The 21918-nt window shown below is 36.0% G+C and overlaps 1 protein-coding gene and 2 long non-coding RNA genes across 6 annotated transcripts in view; all 3 read left to right on the plus strand.

The window, feature by feature from the left end:
- Window positions 1-21918, plus strand: part of LOC139075837 (uncharacterized) — a 128994-nt gene that overhangs the window by 22709 nt on the left and 84367 nt on the right. The window lies entirely within an intron of this gene.
- HMG20A (high mobility group 20A) overlaps window positions 1-21918 on the plus strand; it is a 76528-nt gene that overhangs the window by 12396 nt on the left and 42214 nt on the right. The gene's annotated exons all lie outside the window — the stretch shown is intronic.
- LOC139075838 (uncharacterized) lies at window positions 1611-18542 on the plus strand. Its single transcript, XR_011526736.1, has 2 exons — window positions 1611-1745; window positions 17531-18542. It is a non-coding gene; the product is annotated as an uncharacterized lncRNA (long non-coding RNA).

The following is a 21918-nucleotide window of genomic DNA, read 5'->3' on the forward strand; positions in this document are numbered from 1 at the left end:
GAATCAGCTAAAGCTATACTTGATGAGAAATTTATAGCCTTAAAGGCATATATGAGAAAAGAAAAAAATAAAAATCAATGATTTAAATATCCATTTCAAGAAACTAGGAAAAGAACAGGAAATTAAACCCAAAGTAAGTAGACGAAAGGAAATTATAAAAAGTAGAAATTAATGAAATAGGAAATGCACAATAGGAAATACCAACAAAGCCAAAGATTCGTTCTTTGAAAAGTTCAGTAAAATGGGTAGACCTCTAGCAATACTGATCAAGAAAAAGAGAGAACACAAATTACCAATATTAGGAATGAAAAGAGGATATTTCTCTACCGATGTTAAAACAGTAAGAAGATATTATGAACAGCTTTATGCAGAGAAATTTGAAATTTTAGATGAAAGAGACAAATTGTTAAACACACTTTACCGAAATTGGCACGTGAAGAGATAGCGTATCTGAATACTGCCTCAATTTGTTAAAGAAATTGAATCCATTATTTAAATTTTTTTACACAGAAAGCCAGGCCTGGGTGACTTCACTGGTGAATTCTTAACAAATATTTAAAGAAGTAACCCCAATCTTACTCAAACTCTGCCATAGAATATAACTTGTTTTCTGAGATCAGCAAAGCCTTGATGCCAAAGATGCCAAAACCTGACAATGACGTCCTGAAGAGAAGATATTTGCAGGCCAATCTCTTTCATGAACCTCAGTGTATTACTTGGGAATGTAGAAACTCTAAAAGAATCTACAGACAAATTATTAGAATTAGTAAGTGAATTTAGCAAGACTACTTGATGCAAGGTCAAGATACAAAATTTATATTTATATACAAGCAAAAAAATTAGAAAATTAAATTTGTCAAAACAATACCATTTACAATAGCATCAGAAAAATTCAGTCTTGCAAGACCTTTAGACAAAACTATAAAGCTGAGAGAAACTAATAATTTATAGTCATAGATTGGAAGACTCAATATTGTGAAGATGTCACTTCTCTCCAAATTTTTCTATTAAATGGAATCCTAATAAAATCCCAGATGGTTTGTACATAGGGTGGAAAGAGGAAATAAGTTGATTCTAAAATCCACATGGTGTGAAAAGGATGAAGACTCATGAAGACAATCTTAATTAAGACAAAAGCTGGAGGACTTTTGTTACCAGATAACAGGTTTTACTATAAAGCTATAGTAATTAGTGTCATCTTCACACAAGGATAGACAAATGGATCTATGGAACAGAATAAAGAGCTCAGAAACAGTCCAAGATGTACATGATTACTTGATTCATGACAGCAGTGGCACTGCGCTACAGTAGCGAAAGGATAGATTTTTCAATAAATTGTTCTGGGTCATGTGGGGAGAAAAAATGAATTTTGAGTCCTACCTTGCAACAAAAATCAATTCCGGTTGGATTGCAGACCTAAATGTGAAAGATAAGTTTTTAAAGAAAAGCTGGAAAACATCTTAATGATCTTGGAGTAGGTAAAGATCCAAAAAGAAAGAAGATTCATAAATTGGACTTTATTAAAGTTAGGAACTTCTTTTCCTCAAAAGACACCATTATGAGAGTGAAAAGACAAGTCACAGAGTGAGAGAATATATTCATGTATCCAATTAAGGACTTGTAGAACTCCTAAAATTCAATAGGGAAAGAAGACAAATTTCAACAACGGCAAAATACTTTAACAGGTGCTCCACAAGAGAAACTATCCAAAGGCCGGTATGCATCCAGTGATCATTAATCTTCAGGTAAATGCAAATTAAAACCACGAGATACCACTACCTACCCTATGAAATGGCTAATATTTAAGAACACTGACAATATCAAGTATTGATGATGTGGAACAGCTGAAACTCATATACTACTGGTAGGTGTGTAAATTGTTACAACCGTTTTGGAAATCAGTTTGGCTGTATATTCTAAAGATGAACATACAGATATCCTCTAACCTAGCTGTTCCCAGGTATACACCCACAGAAATCTCTACATGTGTTCACCAGAAGACAAAAATGAACAAGCGTATGCCTTACTAGGCATTATTCTTAATAGCCTAAATGTCCATCAGAGTAGAATGGGTAAATAAATGCTTTCTGGGTGGATGATCATCAAGCATAATATTAAGCAAAAGAAGCCAAACACAATTAAGTACAAAGTGTATGGATAAAGTTCAAAAACAAGCAAAAAACAGATTTATGGTGTTAGAAGTCACACTGATTGCTTTTACAGGGATAGTGAATGAGAGGTGGCACAAAGTGGGGGATTTCTGGCTTATTGTAAAATTTCCTGATAGGGCTGCAGGTAGACACAAGTGTGTACACTTTGTGAAAAGTCACACTTCACAAGCTATACACTTATAATTTGTATAATTTTTTCTAATATACTTTACTTACCCCCCTCCCACTCTCCAAATGACTTTAAAGACTCTTATTTTTCTAGACACCCCCCACACACAAACCACATAGGTGGTATGCTTCCACCCCTACCCCTCATCAGAAAGGCTCTTGCTAGATCACTGATAACTTTCGTGTTGTCAAAAAACATAGACATGTTTTACATTCCCAGCAACATTTGGGTCTATATTTTTTCCTTGAAATACTCTCAGACACCATTCACTCCTGGTTCTCTGCTATCTCTGTTCATGTCTTCTGAGACACCTTTGAAAACTCCCTCTCTATTCATCTTCTAAGTGTTGAGTTCCTCAGGACTCATTCCTAACTCTTCTGACTCTACCATCTCTCCCCAGATTATCTCTTACATTCATGACTTAAATACCAGCTACCACATGTGCTGAAACTAAATTCCTGTCTCCAGCCTCGACTTCTCTTCTGAGCTCTAGGCTCTAGTATCCAGTTTCCAACTTGACATTTGTCTCAAAGGCATCTTACAATGAACATATTCAAATCTTAAACTCTTGATCTTTCCCCCATTTCTACATCTCCAGTCTTCCCATCTCTACAAATCTTATCTCCATAAATAATCTACTAATTTCTCTATTAGAAACCTTGCGATCATTCTTGAAACCTCTCACTGCCGCCTGCCCCCCCCATCCAGATCACTACAAGATTCTATTGATTCTACCACTTAAATATATCTTGAATGCACCCTCTATGCTACGTCTCCACTCCATACCCTATTCTAAGCCACTGTCATTCTGTGGTGGACTGTTGCTTGCAGTAGCTTCCCAACTGGTCTTTCTAGATCCCTTCTTACTACCTGTCAATCCATTCTTTACACAGAAGTTAGAATGATCCTTTAAATAGCATAAATATCCTATCATGCCTCTCCTTAAAATTCTTCAAAGGTTTGCTCTTACACATTGGAGAAAACCTAAACCTCTAATGTAGCCCCATGTCTCTGCAGGATTTAGTTCCTGCCTACTTCTCTGCTGCTCTCTCCTGATCATTTTTCTCCAGCGCACTCTAACCTTCCTTCACTTCCTCCAAAGCACCAAGTCCTTTATCACCTCCAGGCCTAATAAGCTAGTTCCTCACCGTGGAGTGTACCTACTAAACATTCAGCTCTCATTTTACTTCTTCAGAGAGATCCCCTGTCTAAATGAGACTTCCTACTGTTATTCTATAGCATTCTGTTCTTTATCTTTATAGCGTTTTCACAATTTTAAATTTTGTTTATTGGCATATTTGCTTAATGTCTTTCACCTCAAACCATAATTTTCATGACAGCAGAGACTATTCATTGTTGTAGTCCTGCCTGGTACCTGTTATGTGTTTAGTAAATATATGATGATTGAGGAAAGATAGCATGCCACCTTAGGTAAACTAAAGGTCAGGAACCATTTCATAGGTATACTCTGTACCCTGGGAGCGTGGAGGGGTTATTTGTTTCCTCTGGTTTGGTCCTTTATTTCTTCAAAATTGCTCTCCGAGAAAGGTATTGTGTAGAGATTGTGATGCCTGGAGACTTTTTGATGATTAGCCAGCCTGCTCAGTGATGTATATTTTATGTGCTAAGCTAAACTGGCAGTTGTGGGCAGATTTTATTTAAGCCCCGACAGAGGAATACACCTGCCCACATTTCTTAGATTGGAGCTCTTGAAAAGTTGAGGCAGAGTATTCTCAGTGGTAGTCTTGGCTAAGGAACTTGTCTTCTCTTCTAGAACTCCTTTTTTTAAAAAAACGCAAAAAACAAAAAACATTAGGGCCCTACAAAGGAAGGGGTCTCATTGCATTTGCTTACTACTGAGATTGACAGTATTGTTTGTGTAAAGATTATTAGCTATTTTAGTTGTATAAGTGTGCCATAATGCCCCCACAGTATGTGACATGCCTTTTAATCACAACAAAGCAAGAATGACATTTCACAATACTAATGTCTTCATATATGTTTTCTAAGACCTACAGAGCTATTATTATTTGATATTACAAAATATTCTGCATTTTCTTAGCTTGTATTTGCTTTCTTCATCTTAGGCCTAGTTTTTAATTAAATTTTTAATTGTTTTTAAGCTACTTTCAGTAAAATGAAATGCTGAATTGTTTGTTTGGTAGAAAATTATGAGTCCAACAATTTGAAACAGCTTTCAGGCCACTAGCATTTCTCAAAACCCATGGAAAAATACCTGTTTAATACCAATTTTAGACCAGATAAATTTCATCTCAGGAGGAAATGTTTTAGGGATTTATCATGTTTCTTAAGGTATAGTAAATGAGGTATTCTTATTTATTTCTAAAGTCTTGATACCATACTTAGAATTCCCCCATAAACTGAAAAAACATGCTTAATGTTCACTGTGCATATTAGCAGGTTCAGGTCTGTGGTGGAGAAGAGGAGTAGAACAAGAAGGATGAGAATTTTGAATCCTTAGAAAAGGCCAAGTTTTTAACATTGTCATTATTATTATTTATTCTACCTTTAGCAAAATTGTTAATTCTCTCTTAGTGAAATAATTTTTAGAGCTTCATCTGTTTATTGATATTTACAGATTTACCAGGCATTCATGGCTATTCTCAGGTTAAAGAAATTGGGAGCTGGTAAGAGTTTATAAATGTCTGCTGCTGGGTGTGACTAAATAAGTTTCTGAATTTCATAATCCTCTGGTTGCTACTGCAGGCTCTTTCTTCAGGTTTTTAAAATGTAGATCACTGACTCCAGAGCTAGTGAAAGAATATAAGGAATATTGAACTTCTTTCTATAGTACTATAGCAATATACAAATATAGTATATTGTGGTTATAGAGGGGGTGGGGAAATTTAAGTACAGGGAATTGGGCCATATGCAAAAAACAGTCTTCTCAAGCTAATTGCCAGTTTAGGGACTATATTAAATAAACGTAATGGCGTGGTTTTTATGTTTATATCTAAAAAAGGGGAAAGAGCAGCTTAATTTTGCCAGAAAGACAGTGTCAGCTGCTAGCCATTTATTTCCTAGCAAAACAAACTATTTGCAAAATTCTAATTGGCAGATTTCTTCTCCCTGGCGTTTAATTAAAATCTTTCTTTAGCAATACGTGATACTGAGGATAGTGTATAGATTCATTTATTTACCAAGAAAGACATGGGTCAATTATATCTTTATAACTCTCAGCTTTTACTAATTATATGTCTTCTCTTATTTGTTTAGCAGTTTTGTCTAATAGCACTATCATTGGTAAAGAGTAGAATAGACGTATTGTTTATAGTCTTTCCTGTCTTTGCCTTTGTCACCATTGGTAGAGTTGTATTCCTCTCTGGAAAGAGCTTAATGTTTACCTAGATAAGTAAAACCTTATCACACTAGAAATTACAACTCAATTTTTGTTTGTAGCTTAATGTCTATCATGTGATAAAATAATCCGGGTCCATAGCTTTGGAATTGATCTCTTTTTGCGTGCTACCTTAGAGTGCTACCCTGTAGATGAATATTGCTGCTCCAAGGGGCATAGGTGGAAGACTCAGGATGAATTGGTATAATTGCATCTTTGTTATTAAAAAAATAGAGAATGTCTGGCCATTGGTGAGACAGCAATCATTTTTATATATCAAGGACACTATCCTGTTAGTCAACAGTTGATCATCATCCAATAGGAGGATTGAGTTCAAAGATTTGAAATTCAGAACACAGTTTTTCAAATAGAATAAGTAGATTTACATTCAGTAGTACATCATTTTTTTAAATAATTATATATTTTTTATTTTTGTTTTTTTGTCTTTGTATTGAGGTTATGATAGCTTACAACATTGTGAAATTTCAGTTGTACATTACTATTTGTCAGTCATCTTGTAGGTGGATCCCTTCACCCTTTATGTCCATCCACCACCCCCCTTCCCCCTGGTAACCTCTAAATAGTTCTCTTTGTCCATGTGTTTGTTTATCTTCCACATATAAGTGAAATCATACAGTGTTTGTCTTTCTCTATCTGGCTTATTTCACTTAACATAATACCCTCAAGGTCCATCCATGCTGTTGCAAATGGGATGGTTTTGTCATTTTTTATGGCTGAGTAGTATTCCATTGTATATATATATACCATATCTTCTTTATCCAGTCATCAGTTGATGGGCACTTAGGTTGCTTCCACATCTTGGCTATTGTGAAGAATGCCGCAATGAACATAGGGGTGCATAAGTCTCTCTGAATTGCTGGTTTCAAGTTCTTTGGATAGATACCCAGTAGTAGGATAGCTGGATCATGTGGCATTTATATTTTTAGTTTTTTGAGAAATCTCCATACTGTTTTCCATGATGGCTGAACCAGTTTGAATTCCCAGCACCAGTGTATGAGGGTTCGCTTTTCTCCACAACCTCTCTAATATTTGTTATTTTTTGTCTTGGTTATTAGAGCCATTCTAATGAGTGTAAAGTGATATCTTAGTGTAGTTTTGATTTGCATTTCCCCAATGATCAGTGATGTTGAGCATCTTTTCATGTGCCTATTGACCATCTGTATCTTCTTTGGAGAAATATCTGTTCATATCCTCTGCCCTTTTTTTTTTCTTTAAAGATTTTATTTTTCCTTTTTCTCCCCAAAGCCCCCCAGTACATAGTTGTGTATTTTTAGTTGCTGGACCTTCTAGTTGTGGCATGTGGGATGCCACCTCAGATTGGCTTGATAAGCGGTCCCATGTCCGCACCCAGGATCCAAACTGGCGAAACCCTGGGCCACCGAAGCAGAGCATGCGAACTTAACCACTTGGCCACAGGGCCAGCCCCTCTCTGCCCATTTTCTGATTGGGTTGTTTGATTGTTTGTTGTTGAGTTGTGTGCATTCTTTATATATTATGGCGATTAACCCTTCATCGGATATATGATTTGCAAATATTTTCTCCCAGTTGGTGGGTTGTCTTTTCATTTCAATTCTGGTTTCCTTTGCCTTGTAGAAGCTCTTTGGTCTGATGAAGTCTGATTTGTTTATTCTTTCTTTTGTTTCCCTTGTCCAAGAAGACATGGTGTCCAAAAAGATCCTTTTAAGACCAGTGTCAAAGAATGTATTGCCCATATTTTCTTCCAGAAGGTTTATGGTTTCAGGTCTTACCTTCAAGTCTTTGATCCCTTTTGAGTTTATTTTTATGAATAGCATAAGAGAATGACCTACTTTCGTTCTTTTACATGTGGCTGTCCAGTTTTCCCAACACCCTTTACTGAAGAAAGTTTCCTTTCTCCATTGTATGTTCTTAGCTCCTTTGTCGAAGATTAGCTGTCCGTAGATGTGTAGTTTTATTTCTGAGCTTTCAATTCTGTTCCATTGATCTGTGTGCCTGTTTTTTGTACCACTACTGTGCTGTTTTGATTACTATAGCTTTGTAGTATATTTTGAAGTCAGAGATTGTGATGCCTCCAGCTTTGTTCTTTTTTCTCAGGATTGCTTTAGCAATTCAGGATCTTTTGTTGCCACATATGAATTTTAGGATTCTTTGTTCTATTTCCTTGAAGAATGTCATTGGGATTCTGATTGGGATTGCAGTGAATCTGTAGATTGCTTTAGGTAGTATGGACATTTTAACTATGTTCATTCTTCCAATCCATGTGCGTGGAATGTCTTTCCATTTCTTTATGTTGTCATCAATTTCTTTCAGTAAAGTCTTGTAGTTTTCCTTGTATAGGTCTTTCACTTCCTTGCTCAAATTTCTTCCAGGATATTTTATTCTTTTTGTTGTAATTGTGGATGGGATTGTGTTCTTGAGTTCTCTTCCTGTTTGTTCATTATTAGAGTATAGAAATACAACTGATTTTTGTAAGTTGATTTTGTACCCTGCAACTTTGCTGCTGTTGATTATTTCTACTAGCTTCCTGATGGATTTTTTTAGGGTTTTCTATATATAAAACCACATCATCTGCAAACAGCAAGAGTTTCACTTCTTCATTGCCTATTTGGATTCCTTTTATTTCTTTTTCTTGCCTAATTGCTCTGGCCAAAACCTCCAGTACAATGTTGAATAAGAGTGGTGAGAGTGGGTACCCTTGTCTTGTGCCTGTTCTCAGAGGGATGGCTGTCAGTTTTTCCCTATTGAGTATGATGTTGGCTGTGGGTTTGTCATATATGGCCTTTATTATGTTGAGGTACTTTCCTTCTATACCCATCAGTAGTACATCATTTTATGAACTGTTTTAGAAAGCAGTGAGTATGGTACAGTAGTCCCCCTTATTCATGATTTCACTTTGTGGTTTCAGTTACCCGTGGTTAACCATGGTCCAAAAATATTAGATGGAAAATTCCGGAAATAAACAATCTGTGAGTTTTAAATTGCATGCTGTTCTGAGTAGCGTGATGAAGTCTGTGAATCATCCCTTTGTCCAGTGTATCCATGCTGTGTGTGCTGCCCACTAGTCAGTCACTTAGTAGCCCTCAGTTATCAGATCAACTATTGCAGTATCACAGCACTAGTGTTCAAGTACCCCTTACTTTACTTAATAATGCCCCAAAGCACCAGAGTAGTGATGCTGGCAATACGGATATGCCATAAAGTACATCCTTTAAATGAAAAAGTGAAAGTTCTTGACTTAATAAGGAAAAAAAAATTGTATGCTGAGGTTGCTAAGATCTACAGTAACTTTTATTATAGTATATTATTATAATTGTTCTATTTTATTATTATTTTTGTTAATCTCTTACTGTGCCTAATTTATAAATTAAACTTTATCATAGATATATATGTATAGGAGAAAACATAGTATATTTAGGGTTTGGTACTATCCACAGTTTCAGGCATCCACTGGGGGTCTTGGAACGTATCGCCTGCAGATAAGGGGGGACTACTGTGTAGTGATTGTGAGAGCTTTTTTCGTCCTAAGTACTTAAATTGTTAATTAAATTGTTCTTTCTTCAAACTATGCCCTTTTAGAGGGTAGAGAAGGCATGTGTTTAACTTGATGTGTTCCACTCTTAGCTGGGCTTCATGTTTGTTGTTTTAGTACTTAATAAATATGCATAATAAAAATAAAGTGTAACTGCAGCTCTTTACTTACCTTGCTATGACCTATAATAGTCTGCTCTATGCTCTGCTCTCTTTGTCTTTCAAGCAAATCACATCACCCAAAATTTAGAGCCTCCTTTACTACAATAGCTCTAATATGTTTTGGGAGCCTGGAAGGAAGGTTGAAATTTAACTGGCATCGTGGGATCTCACTTGGTTTAACAGCTTCTCCCACCTTACTTGGTAATGCACGTATAATGATACTGAATGGCATTCAATCTCTCAAGAGGTTTTGGAGTTGGTTGCAATAGAAATATACTGCAGGAAAGAACACAGATGCTGTAATTAAAAGGATTATGGGAGAGACTAGAAATTACTCTATCTGATAACCTGTTAATTTTGAAGACCTAAACCATGTATTTAAATCTGATACTGTAGAAAATAATCTTCCCAGTTCAAAAATTGAGTAAACTCCATCGTAAGTAGTTACATATACTGAGCATTAAATCTTATAATACTCATTTATTTCATCTCTTTTCTTAATAATTGTGTTTATTTCCTAGACATTAGCTATTTGGTATTATTTATTGTTCTTTTATTTACTTAAAGAGAAGAGAAAGTCAGGGCTGCATTTTTTTAATGAGCCTTTATCAGCTCTATATAAGTCTTATTAGCAAGCCAGATGAATCTTACTCCCTTAAAGGGTAAATTTGGAAGATGTTTCATGGGAGAACAAATAGAGGGTACCAAAAGGTGTGAATTCAATATAGAGAAGATTTAGTTGTTTTTAATATATTGTTTTAATTTAAACTTTTTGTGTTCTGTTTTATTTAAACATGTCAAGATTCCTTTTCCTGATCCCAAAACTGGTTTAAAGGTGGTCATTCACTATTATGGGGCCAAGTTTTATTGTTTATTCTAATGATGAAATAATGTATCCTTATTATAAAGCATTCAGACTTTAAACATTCAAAACAAGCATAACATTTATGCTTTCAAACAGAATTTTAAAAAGAAAAAAGTAAAAATTACCTGAAAACAATGGGTAGCCTCTTGAATGATTTTAAACAAGGAATGACATGCGCAGTTAGATTTGTATTATACAATGATCTCTGGCAGCTGAATGGAAACAGATTGGTGGAAGAAGGACAGGTAGGAAGCTATCAGAGTACTCAGGCCAAGAAAAATAGTCTTTATCTGAGACAATAATAACAGAAACATAGAAGAGGCAACAGAGTCAGCTGGGCTTGGTGAGGGATCGAATGTGGTGGGAAGGGCAGGGGAATGTTGAAAAAGAGTCCCAGCTTTTTAGCCTGAGTGACAGAGTACCTTCAACTGACATAGGGAACATGGGAGATGGAACGGATTTTGAGGGAAAGATTATGGATTCAGTTTCATATGTGTTAAGTGTGAGTTGCCTATGGCACACCAAAGGAAGGTAACTTCTTTGCCATTTGAGATACAGGCCTAGAATTTAAGAGTTGGGTTTAGATGTCATCTGTATAAGTGGTTGTTGAAACATTGAGACTGAGAGAGATCACTAGGAAAACATGTAGACAAAGCAGAGGGCCAAACTCTGAAGGAATGGTTAAAGAGGTCGGCGAAAAAATGAGGGGGTGGTATACAGGACACAGTGGACGAAGAGTTTGAAGAGGAAGAGTCATTTACGGCATCAGTTAGCACTTAACAACCAAATAGGGTGAAGAGTAAAAAGAGTCATTGAAATTACCAATTTAGAGGTTACTGGTATCTAAGAATAGTCAGTAGAGTGAGTTAGGAATAGAAACTAGATTACTGTGGGTTTCAAATTGAATGGGTAGCAGCAGTGACTAGAATAATCTTTTGAGTAGTTTGGTTATAAAGAAAAGGTAAATGAATGAACAGTTGCTAGAAGGGAAGATAGAAATTAATGGAGGGTTCTATTACTAATTTTGTTTCCTTTTTTAGGAAGAGTATATTTATATCTGACGGAAAAAAGAATAGTCATTGTTGCAAAAAAAGTTAAAATGATAGCAAGAGAACCAAAGTACTTGAAGACACTAGAAGGATACCCAGAGCATAATGTCTCCCATGGAGAAGACAGATACTTATATGAGAAATTACTGCACAAAATGATAAGGCTCCTGATAATAGAGTTTAAGTGCCAGGTGTTAGATGAATAAAAAGAGAGCTAGTAGCTCCAGGGGAGTTGAGAAAAGTTTGAGAGTTTGTTGTCAAATGCTAAACTCAGTCAGATATCCTCCCACATTTACTTTTCTGCTTTGTAGATCAGTGTTTCATTGAGTAGTGTGCAGCATAAGCCTTCAGTTCATTATTGCTGACGAGAATCTTTAGTTGTGTATAGGATTTCTCTGGTTCAGTCTAATAGATGACCTTCAGTGGCTTCAGGCATTTAATTCATCCGTGTTTCTATGCCAGCTCTGGAAACCATCAATTTCATGGTACCTTTTCTCTCGGAGAGCACAGCCATGCAAGAATTTCTCTCTCAGATTACAATAAAACATTACTATCTGTAAATTTTCCTTCTCATTCTTATTTTGTATTCTGCCTCAAAACTTCTCCAGAGTCATGAAATGAATACATTTTATTTTTTATAATTCATGTTACAGATAATCTATCTGTAGATAATCTTGAGTCTGTCTTGATTATTGTTCTAGTCTGTGCAATAAAAGACAAGACAGAATATGAGTTTGTAGTAGTATACAGGCAATCATAGATATGAAATGACAGTATAGGCAAACTGTTAGTGTTGGCTTTTTGAAGAGAAGGCCTGAGTACTACCAGAACATGCATCATCTTAAGTGTGAGAAAAATCTCATTCTGGTTTTACATTTATCTCCTAAACTTTGACTCTGCAGAGACTTTTGAATGCCTTAAAATACACGATTCCATGAATTCTTCAGTTAACTCTTTAGGGTTAGGGAAATGCTTTTATGTTTATTCGTGAAGTCCATTATGATTCATTGCTTTAGGCATAACCAGTGTTTTCCATATATTCATCCTTATTCCCAATGTGCAGGTCAAAATAGTCACCATTAACTTGACTTCTTTTTTGTCTAAGACGTATACTTCTCGTCTTCCCAGTCTAAACATTTAATGGTAAGCATTCTCCAAGTCCAAGTGAGCTAGGTATCTTTCATGAGGAATTCTGATATTCTAATGTTAAGCATTAAAAGATATCACTGCTCTCATAAGCTTATAGATGTGGCAGCTATGTACTGTAAATATTGACATACATTTAAAATTCGTGTGTTGAGTAAAAATCTGTAAGCTGGTTATCTTCTCAAATTGAAGCATGACTTTAGAATACTTTGGTTGAAAGAGTAAAATTCAACAGAGGTGTAGAGAAAGAGGCAAATGAAAGAAATGTGGACTAATAAAAATACAGAATCCTAGAATTTTTAGAGCTGAAAGTATTCTCAGCAGTCATCAGATAAGTCTTGGGATAACCGAGGAGGTAGGATTTAGAAGAGGGAGCACTCTTGTTCTCTATGTCCCCAAAAGAGTAGAATGAGAACCTAAGGATGGATAGGTTTGGGGTTCATTGTGGAAAAAAAACCTTCTAGGGGCCGGCCCAGTAGTGTGGTGGTTACGTTTGCATGCTCTGCTTTGGCAGCCCGAGGTTCACAGGTTTGGATCCTGGGTGCGGACCTACACACTACTCATCAGGCCATGCTGTGGCGGCATCCTACATACAAAATAGAGGGAGGTTAGCACAGATGTTAGCTGAGGGACAATCTTCCTCAAGCAAAAAGAGGAAGATTGGCAATAGATGTTAGCTCAGGGCCACTCTGCCTCACCAAAAAAAAAAAGAAGAAAAACCTTCAAATGGTCAGAGCTATTCAAAAATGGGAGTAGACATCCCTAGAGAGACATTCAGATTGGAGGCTGAGCCTGGGATATGTAATTGGACCCAGTGACTTTTGTGGGACCTTCCAATCCTGGAATTCTTATCAAAACCAATGCTTTTTTCTTTTCTTTATCTTTTTTAAACTGTGGTATATTCAGTAAAGTGCATAAATCTTAAGTGTACGAGTCAATGAATTTTCACATATATATGCACCTGTGACTATTTCCAGCACTTCAGTCAGTACCCTGTCTCCCCTACCGTAGATAACCACTATTCTGATTTCTCTCACCAAAGAGTAGTTTTACCTGTACTCAAATGTCACATAAATGGATTTACAGAACATTTGCTCTGATGGATCTGGCTTCTTTTGCTCATCTTTAAGTCTGTGAGATTCATCCATATTACATATTGCAGTAGTTCAATCTGTGTAGTATTCTAATGATTTCATTGTAGGAATATATCATATTGTATCCATGTCACTGTTGATGGACTCATGGGTTGGTTCCTCATTGAGGTTGTTATTATTAATGGTGCTATAACCATTCTTATACATGTCTTTTAGTGGACATCTGCACTCATTTCTCTAGGATATATTACTAGGAATGGAGTTGGCTGGTTCATAGGATAGGTCTAGTTTAGCAAAAGTGATTGTGCACATTTAAATTCCCGCTAGCAACATATAAGAATTTCAGTTTCTCCTCATCCTTACCAACACTGTGTTTTGTCAGTCTTTTTTATTTTAGCCATTCTGGTGAATATGTTGTAGTATTTCTTTTTCTATGGTTATTGATCATTTGGATAGTCTCCCTTATGAAGTGCTTGTTTTATTTTTAGCCCTTTTTAAAAAAATTGGGTCTATCTTTTTTTTTTTATTGAATTAATGATAGGTTACAATCTTGTGAAATTTCAGTTGTACATTAATGTTTGTCATTCGTGTTGTAGGTGCACCACTTCACCCTTTGTGCCCACCCCCCACCCCACCTTTCCCCTGGTATCCACTAAACTGTTCTCTTAGTCCACATTTTTTAATTCTTCATATGAGTGGAGTCATACACAGATTATCCTTCTCTAGCTGGCTTATTTCACTTAACGTAATTCCCTCAAGGTCCATCCATGTTATTGCAAATGGAATGATTTTGTTCTGTTTTGCAGCTGAGTAGTATTCCATTGTATATATGTACCACATTGGGTCATTTATCTTTATCCTACTGATTTGTAGGAGTTTTTTATATAATCTGAATGTGAGTCTTAAAGGGATATATGTATTATGAGTATAAGTTCCCAGTCTACAGCTGACTTTTTCATTCTTTTAACATGGTTTTTGAAGAACAGTGTTTTTATTTTGTTTGTTTTGGTTTTTTTTTTTATTGAGTTAATGATAGGTTACAATCTTGTGAAATTTCAGTTGTACATTAATGATTGTCAGTCATGTTGTAGGTGCACCACTTCACCCTTTGTGCCCACCCCCCACCTCACCTTTCCCCTGGTATCCACTAAACTGTTCTTAGTCCATAATTTTAAATTCCTCATATGAGTAGAGTCATACACAGATTATCCTTCTCTTGCTGGCTTATTTCACTTAACATAATTCCCTCAAGGTCCATCCATGTTATTGCAAATGGAATGATTTTGTTCTGTTTTACAGCTGAGTAGTATTCCATTGTATATATGTACCACATCTTCTTTATCCATTCGTCTGTTGATGGGCACTTAGGTTGCTTCCATGTCTTGGCTATTGTAAATAATGCTGCAATGAACATTGGGGTGCATAGGACTTTTGGGATTGCTGACTTCAAGCTCTTTGGATAAATACCCAGTAGTGGGATGACTGGATCGTATGGTAGTTCTATTTTTAATTTTTTGAGGAATCTCGATACTGTTTTCCATAGTGGCTGCACCAGTTTGCATTCCCACCAGCAGTGTATGAGGGTTCCTTTTTCTCCGCAACCTCTCCAACATTTGTTGCTATTAGTTTTAGATATTTTTGTCATTCTAACGGGTGTCAGGGGATATCTTAGTGTAGTTTTGATTTGCATTTCCCTGATGATCAGCGATGATGAGCATCTTTTCATGTGCCTATTGGCCATCAGTATATCTTCTTTGGAGAAATGTCTGTTCATGTCTCCAGCCCCCTTTTTGATTGGGTTGTTTGATGTTTTGTTGTTGAGTTGTGAGAGTTCTTTATATATTATGGATATTAAGCCTTTGTCAGATATATGACTTGCAAATGTTTTTTCCCAGTTAGTGGGTTGTTTTTTTGTTTCAATCCTGTTTTCATTTGCCTTGAAGAAGCTCTTTAGTCTGATGAAGTCCCATTTGTTTATTCTTTCTATTGTTTCCCTTCTCTGAGAAGGCATGGTGTCGGAAAAGATCCTTTTAACACTGATGTCAAAGAGTGTACTGCCTACGTTTTCTTCCAGAAGCCTTATGGTTTCAGGTCTCACCTTTAGGTCTTTGATCCATTTTGAGTTTATTTTGGTGAATGGTGAAAAAGAATGGTCAATTTTCATTCTTTTACATGAAGAACAGTGTTTTTAATTTTAGTGAACTCCATTTTACCATTTTTCACTTTTGTAGTTGGTGCTTTTTGTTTCCTCTTCAATAATTCTTTGCCCAGCCCAAGGTCATGAAGACATTTAGACTAATAATTCTTAAATTGCAATGCTAAATTAGATAATGGTAAACTTTCATTGGTTCATACACCAAGAGAAGAAGTAAATGGATAGAATTGTACTATTTTCTCCCATGATTTAATTCTTAAACTTTCAGCATTAACTGTGAATAAGTAGATAATCATGATAATACTAAATCTGAAATTTACTAACTATAAAGGTGTCAGGATAGGCTTGGTTATTGCTATGGTAACAAAACCACTGCAAAATCTCAATGGCTTGGGGAGAGGGGAGTGGGAGGCTGTGCTATTTTTGGTCACTTAGGCAGCCAGGCTGCTCTAAATTCCATTGTAATATATACTTTCATGATCACTGTGATGGGGGAGGAGAATATGGAAAATTGCTTATGGACTCTTAAACTTTCTACCCAGAAGTATCATATGCCACTGTGAGTTGACCCCGTGAGTTCCATGGGCTTTGCCTAATTTCAGAGGCCATGAGGAAATGTAATGTTACTATGTTTCTGAAACAGGTGAACTGAAAATATTTGTGAATAGCCATAATGACTGTCACAGTTAACTTGGACAAGTTATTTAACTTCTCTGTGGATCAGTTTGTTTACTCTAAAATAGAAACTAGTGATAGTATCCACCTCATGGTAGTTGTGAGGATTAAATGAGATAATAGAATAGTGCCTGGTACTTAGTAAACACTCAATAAATGTTTGCAACTATTACTGCTCTCATTACAGTTTTTAGGCTCTTACTATGTGATGAACACCATACTACCTGCTTTACATGGATTAGTTCTTGAAACAACTCCTATAGTAGGTACTATTACTATTACTGTCCTCATTTACAGATGAGAAAACCTGAGTTCAGAGATATTAACTAACTTGCCAAGTTCCACAAATGAAAAATAAAAGATGGGAGGCTGGCCCCAAAGCCTAGTGGTTAAGTTTGGCGCACTCTGCTTTGGCACCCCGGGTTCAGATCCCAGGTGCAGACCTATACCACTTGTTGGTGGCCATGCTGTGGTGGCAAGCCACATGCAAACTAGAGGAAGATTGGCACAGATGTCAGCTCAGGGCGAATCTTCCTCAGCAAAAAAAAAAAAAAATTAAAGGTGGGGGGCCAGCCCCGTGACCGAGTGGTTAAGTCTCATGCTCCGCTGCAGTGGCCCAGGGTTTCACTGGTTCGGATCCTGGGCGTGGACATGGCACCACTCATCAGGCCATGCTGAGGAGGTGTCCCATGTGCCACAACTAGAAGGACCCACAACTAAAATATGCAACTATGTACTGGGGGGATTGGGGGAGAAAAAAGCAGAAAGATAAAAAAGAAGAAGATTGGCAACAGTTGTTAGCTCAGGTGCCAATCTTTAAAAAAAAATAAAAATTAAAAAAAATAAAAGATGGGGTTTGAACCCAGGCAGTCTGATTTCAGAGCCTTCAGTATTAACCATGATTCCCTCCCAGATAACAAATAATTGCTAACAGAAGAATTCAGAAATGCATACTGTGCTTAGAGAACTCTGTTTATATGTGTACATATATGTTCATAGTTAGGATTTTATATTGAATTTTTAATATATTCTTATTTTCTGCTAGTTTGTAAAATTGTTTCTAGTTCATATCTTTGAGTTAAATGTACTATTTCATAGTGTTCTGTCATAGTCTGACGCCTAAATAAATTTAGAATTGATTTTGTCTTTCATTAACAGATGAAGAAACTTGGGCCAGAGTGGTTTAGTGATCCCAGAAGACACAGCTAGTTGGTGGCATAGCCTGAACTCAGAATTGGACTTCTTGACTTCAGTTCAGAGCTCTACCTATTGCCTCCCTGTAGTTTACATAACATGTAATCCTTTATTAAAAATTTGAGGTGCTTTGGTTTCTTCCCCCTCAAATTTTGAGTGAATTTGTTGTAGAAAATTGTAATTGTACTTTTTTCCTGATAGCTAACATTGGTGCATTTTGCCTTTAAATTATCAATTTTTTCTTTTAAATATTCTAATGTTACTGAACACTCAGGGCCAAATTAGATACTTGGAAAGAATCTGTAATAAGAATAAATGCCTCTAGAGAAGATGCTTCTGTGGAAAAACATTGTAATGATGAGCCTTTTCATCTAAGGTAGATTTGGACTCAACTTTCTAAAGGGAAAGAGATGACAGTGGAATTAGAGAAGGATCAAGTATATTACATTTGAGGCATATCTCAAGATATATTAGCAAGAAATAAATGACATCTTATTTATAAAAAGCTTGTTACTTTTTCTACCAGTGACATAAGAATGAACATTTATCAACCTCAGATATATTGTAATTTTGAGAATTAACCTTTTAAGGAAATGCCAAGCCATATTAAACTCATGGTCATGGTCTGTTTTCCGGTAATTAATTGGGATTTTTGTATGATAATTGCAGTGTATTGTCATGTAATTTTATCCGTAAAGTTAACAGGATATAAATTTAGTTAACCATATATTTCTAGCCAGTAATAGGAATTTCTCATTCTATTGCTCTATAGTAGAGAGGGAATAAAGTCACTACTTCTTTTTCTCTTAGTATCAAATTTGTCAGTTTTCTGTCAGAAAGGTGAACCTAATGTGTGCTATGTGGTATTGCACTCACAGGGAAATATATTGTTTTGGGAGTACATGATACTTTCTCCTGGTCTCCTGTAATTTCAAACATTTGCTTTTGTGTTAAAATAAACACTATTTTATAAAATTGAATGCAGAATTTAAATTAATTTTTTAATATAAAGTACAATGCTTATAAACTGTGCCCTCATTCTCTTCCTGCTATACGTGTTTACTCTTCTCTGCCCTGTAGGGCTAATTGATTTGAGTGACAGAGAGAGAGAGAATGAATATAGCACTAGAAATCCTCTCTCAAGCTTCTTTTAGCAATAAGCTAGAAACTCCTATAATGATGTACCTTCTGGAGAGGAAAGTGGGGAGAGTCTGGTCAAAAGGAATTTTAGCTCTATGTGTGGTCAAAATTTTTAAAAAGAAAGTGTATTTGAGTATTGCATGTGAAATTAAAATTTAAGTTTAAAAAGTCTGTGATTCTTGATGGTACTTTCTTCTTTCTTTAGAGTAACGTGAACGTTGGCAAGTTAAAACAAAGATTGGAAAGTAATTACTCATAATTCCACCATTCTAACATAATTACTTTGAGCATTTTGGTATGTTTCCTTCCAATCTTTTTTCTTAGGTATTTGTTCTTGTAATATAATTATAACCTGTATAATACACTTTCTCATAAATATCTCATTGAAAACTTTGTAACATAATTAGCAAAAATAGCTTTCACATTCTTTTGTTGTGTGCAGAATACATAAAATATTTATTTGATCCTCAATATCTTTATGAGTTATACTCTATTTTACATATGAGGGTGTCGAAAGCAGATAATCACGTAAAGCCTGTACTCGGTACTGTAGTGGATTTCTGTTCTCAATAGAATTCTTGCTAACACAAGCAAGTGGGTCATTTAATGTAGAAAAAAGGAAAAAACAAATCATTCTGCAAATTCTTATTCCCTGGGAGCTAGTCCTCCCTTACTGGACTAAATGAGCCTTTGCATAGCATACAAATTTTGTCAGATTCTAATAAATACACTAAACACCAAGAATCTTGAGGTGATTAGTCTGGTTACTCTTCAGAGTTACAGCTAATGTGGTTTCAAACTTGTGTTTGTTTCACCTAGAAACAAAATTGGTAGCTTATAAACCAGGAAGATAACATCTAACTACTTGGCTGAATTGCCTTGGTAGGGTGGGAGCCTGAGGCTCTGTGTGTGAAGCGTGAGGCTTTACCATATCGTGTAGGCCCTTTAAAGGAGAAACGTTCCTTGGAAACTGATCTTCTGGAGCTTTAATGTCGTCACATTTTAATTCTGTGGCCACTTGGTTTATTTTCTGAAGTCCTGAGCCTTGTCAGGTTTAGTATTCACAAGCAAGACATAGCAAAATCATTCTAAGTTTTGTTTTCTCTCTTTCACTTTAAACTGTTCTTCTGTTAAGCACATTGCAATCGTACCTATTCATTTTGTGAGGAAAACTGTGAATTTCATTTTACTGTTCAAAGTAGTGAAAACCATTAACCCTTTGCCTCCCTGCAATTAAAGGGGTTTTTTTTTTGTCTTCAACTTTTGGCTGAAGAAAAATTCCCTACTACCCCAAGCTCTCTGTTTTTCTTTTAGGAATTCTTCCTAGGAAGAGAATTTAATTTGTAAGTCAGTTGATTAAAATGAAAAACACTTTGATGGAATCTGTTTCCGTTTATTGCTATAGTTACTATTTTCTTTTAAACTATAGTTTTTATAAATGATCTCCAATTTTCCCTCTCAAAACGTGTCATCTTTTACTTTTAGTATTGATTGGCTTTGAAAGATTAAAAGGTTGGGGAGGTATTGACTATAACAGAAAGGAACATTCTTTCCATGTCTTCTTTGCAGTGTTGTTTCACAGCTGCAGGTTGGAGCTGCAGAAAGCAGTGTAAAATATAACACCATAGAAAAAGCAGTGCCTTGAACCAATAAGGACCCTTGCCCTAAAACTGTTTACTAGTAAGTTTTTGTTTGGGTCAAGATGCTAAGGACCTTTGTTGCTTCTGCTTTCTCATATGTTGCTTTCCTCGGACACCAGGCTTGAATCACTTTGTTTTAGAGCTAGAAGGGAATCCTTTCTGTCTCCTTGATATGAGTCTAGATTCCAAACATGTAAGTACCCTGAGCTAAGCGTTCTTTCTCAGGTGTTTACTCAGCTGGTATTTTCTGTTTCCTTCAGATCTCACATGTGTCTGTGAATTTATTATGATAGTTAGTGGTCATCTTAGCTGGTCACCCCATCTATTCAGTTCATCTGTTTTTGTCCCTGTTTTTCTCATCTATGTAAATGAGTAAATAAATATCTTTATACACATCAGCTTCTACAACCTTTACAATTTTTCTGTTGTTTGCCCATCTGTCCCCCACTGGATTATGAACTGTAAAAGGACAAAACTTTCCTATTAATCTTATTTACCTCTGTTTCTTTGATGCCTAACACAGTGACATACAATAAACTGTGAAAAGCATTGTTTTTCAGCTATTTTTAAAACTCATTTCTCCTCTTGATAAACATAAAATTCCTCTATTCTGATAAACCCTTCATGAGAATCACCAGAAGGGAGTGAAAGAAATATGCGTATGTATCTTCACCAAACAATAACATTAACTTTCTGTACTTTGTATAATTAGTTGCTTCTGTTTTCCAAATATAAATTATAACGTTGAATATCATTGACAATACCTTTTCATATATGGCCTCCTAGAGGGAGTGTGCCTATCCTGGCTTTCCCCTCCCCCACCTAGCCACACCCCCATCTAATACACACCCACCTTTTTACTGTTTCACAGTACCCCTGTGTCCCAGGAAATTGTTTGGGAAAATTCTCTACACAAAGGAAGTAATGCAAAGTTTTATTGGATTACTTTAACTCTTAGTTCCAGCACTGGTCCAGAAGTTGTCTTACTTGGGCACTTATCTCCTTGTTTACTAATAATAAAAGCAGTGCTTAGATAGCTTGTGTAGGAAGGGCAACTTGGGACCAACAGTCACCATGAAAAAGCCAAATAAGTGGATTGTGACCTCAAAAAGCAACACCCTGCTTGTAAAATGACAAATTTTGCTTTGGCAGAGGAAAGTGTTTTTTATTCTCCCTGCGTTATCACTGTGCTTTACGCCTGATACAAAACACTGTTTCTAGATGTTTGGGGTTCTTTTTTTGTCACAACACATTTTGTGTCCTAATGGTAACAGTTCTCCATCAAGTTTCCATTGAAGGGAGGAAATGCATGTACAGTGATCAAACTGTCTAGAAAGAAATCCAAACTCTGCCCAGTTTCTTTTGATGATCTAGTACGTCCGCATGTTTTAGAAAATATCTGACTCAAAAGTTTGCAAAACTTTACTTCAAAAAATCATAAACAAAGATGGAAGATTTATGTTTGTTTCTAACTCTCGCTTCTTTCCACTTCTCTTTGTTGTTTGAGAACAGTGTCTCTAGACCAAAGAGAATAACAGACTGTAAAATTCTGTAAAGCACAGCTACACACCA

Source organism: Equus przewalskii, chromosome 1 (assembly GCF_037783145.1).
Source record: "Equus przewalskii isolate Varuska chromosome 1, EquPr2, whole genome shotgun sequence".
Lineage (NCBI taxonomy): Eukaryota > Metazoa > Chordata > Mammalia > Perissodactyla > Equidae > Equus > Equus przewalskii.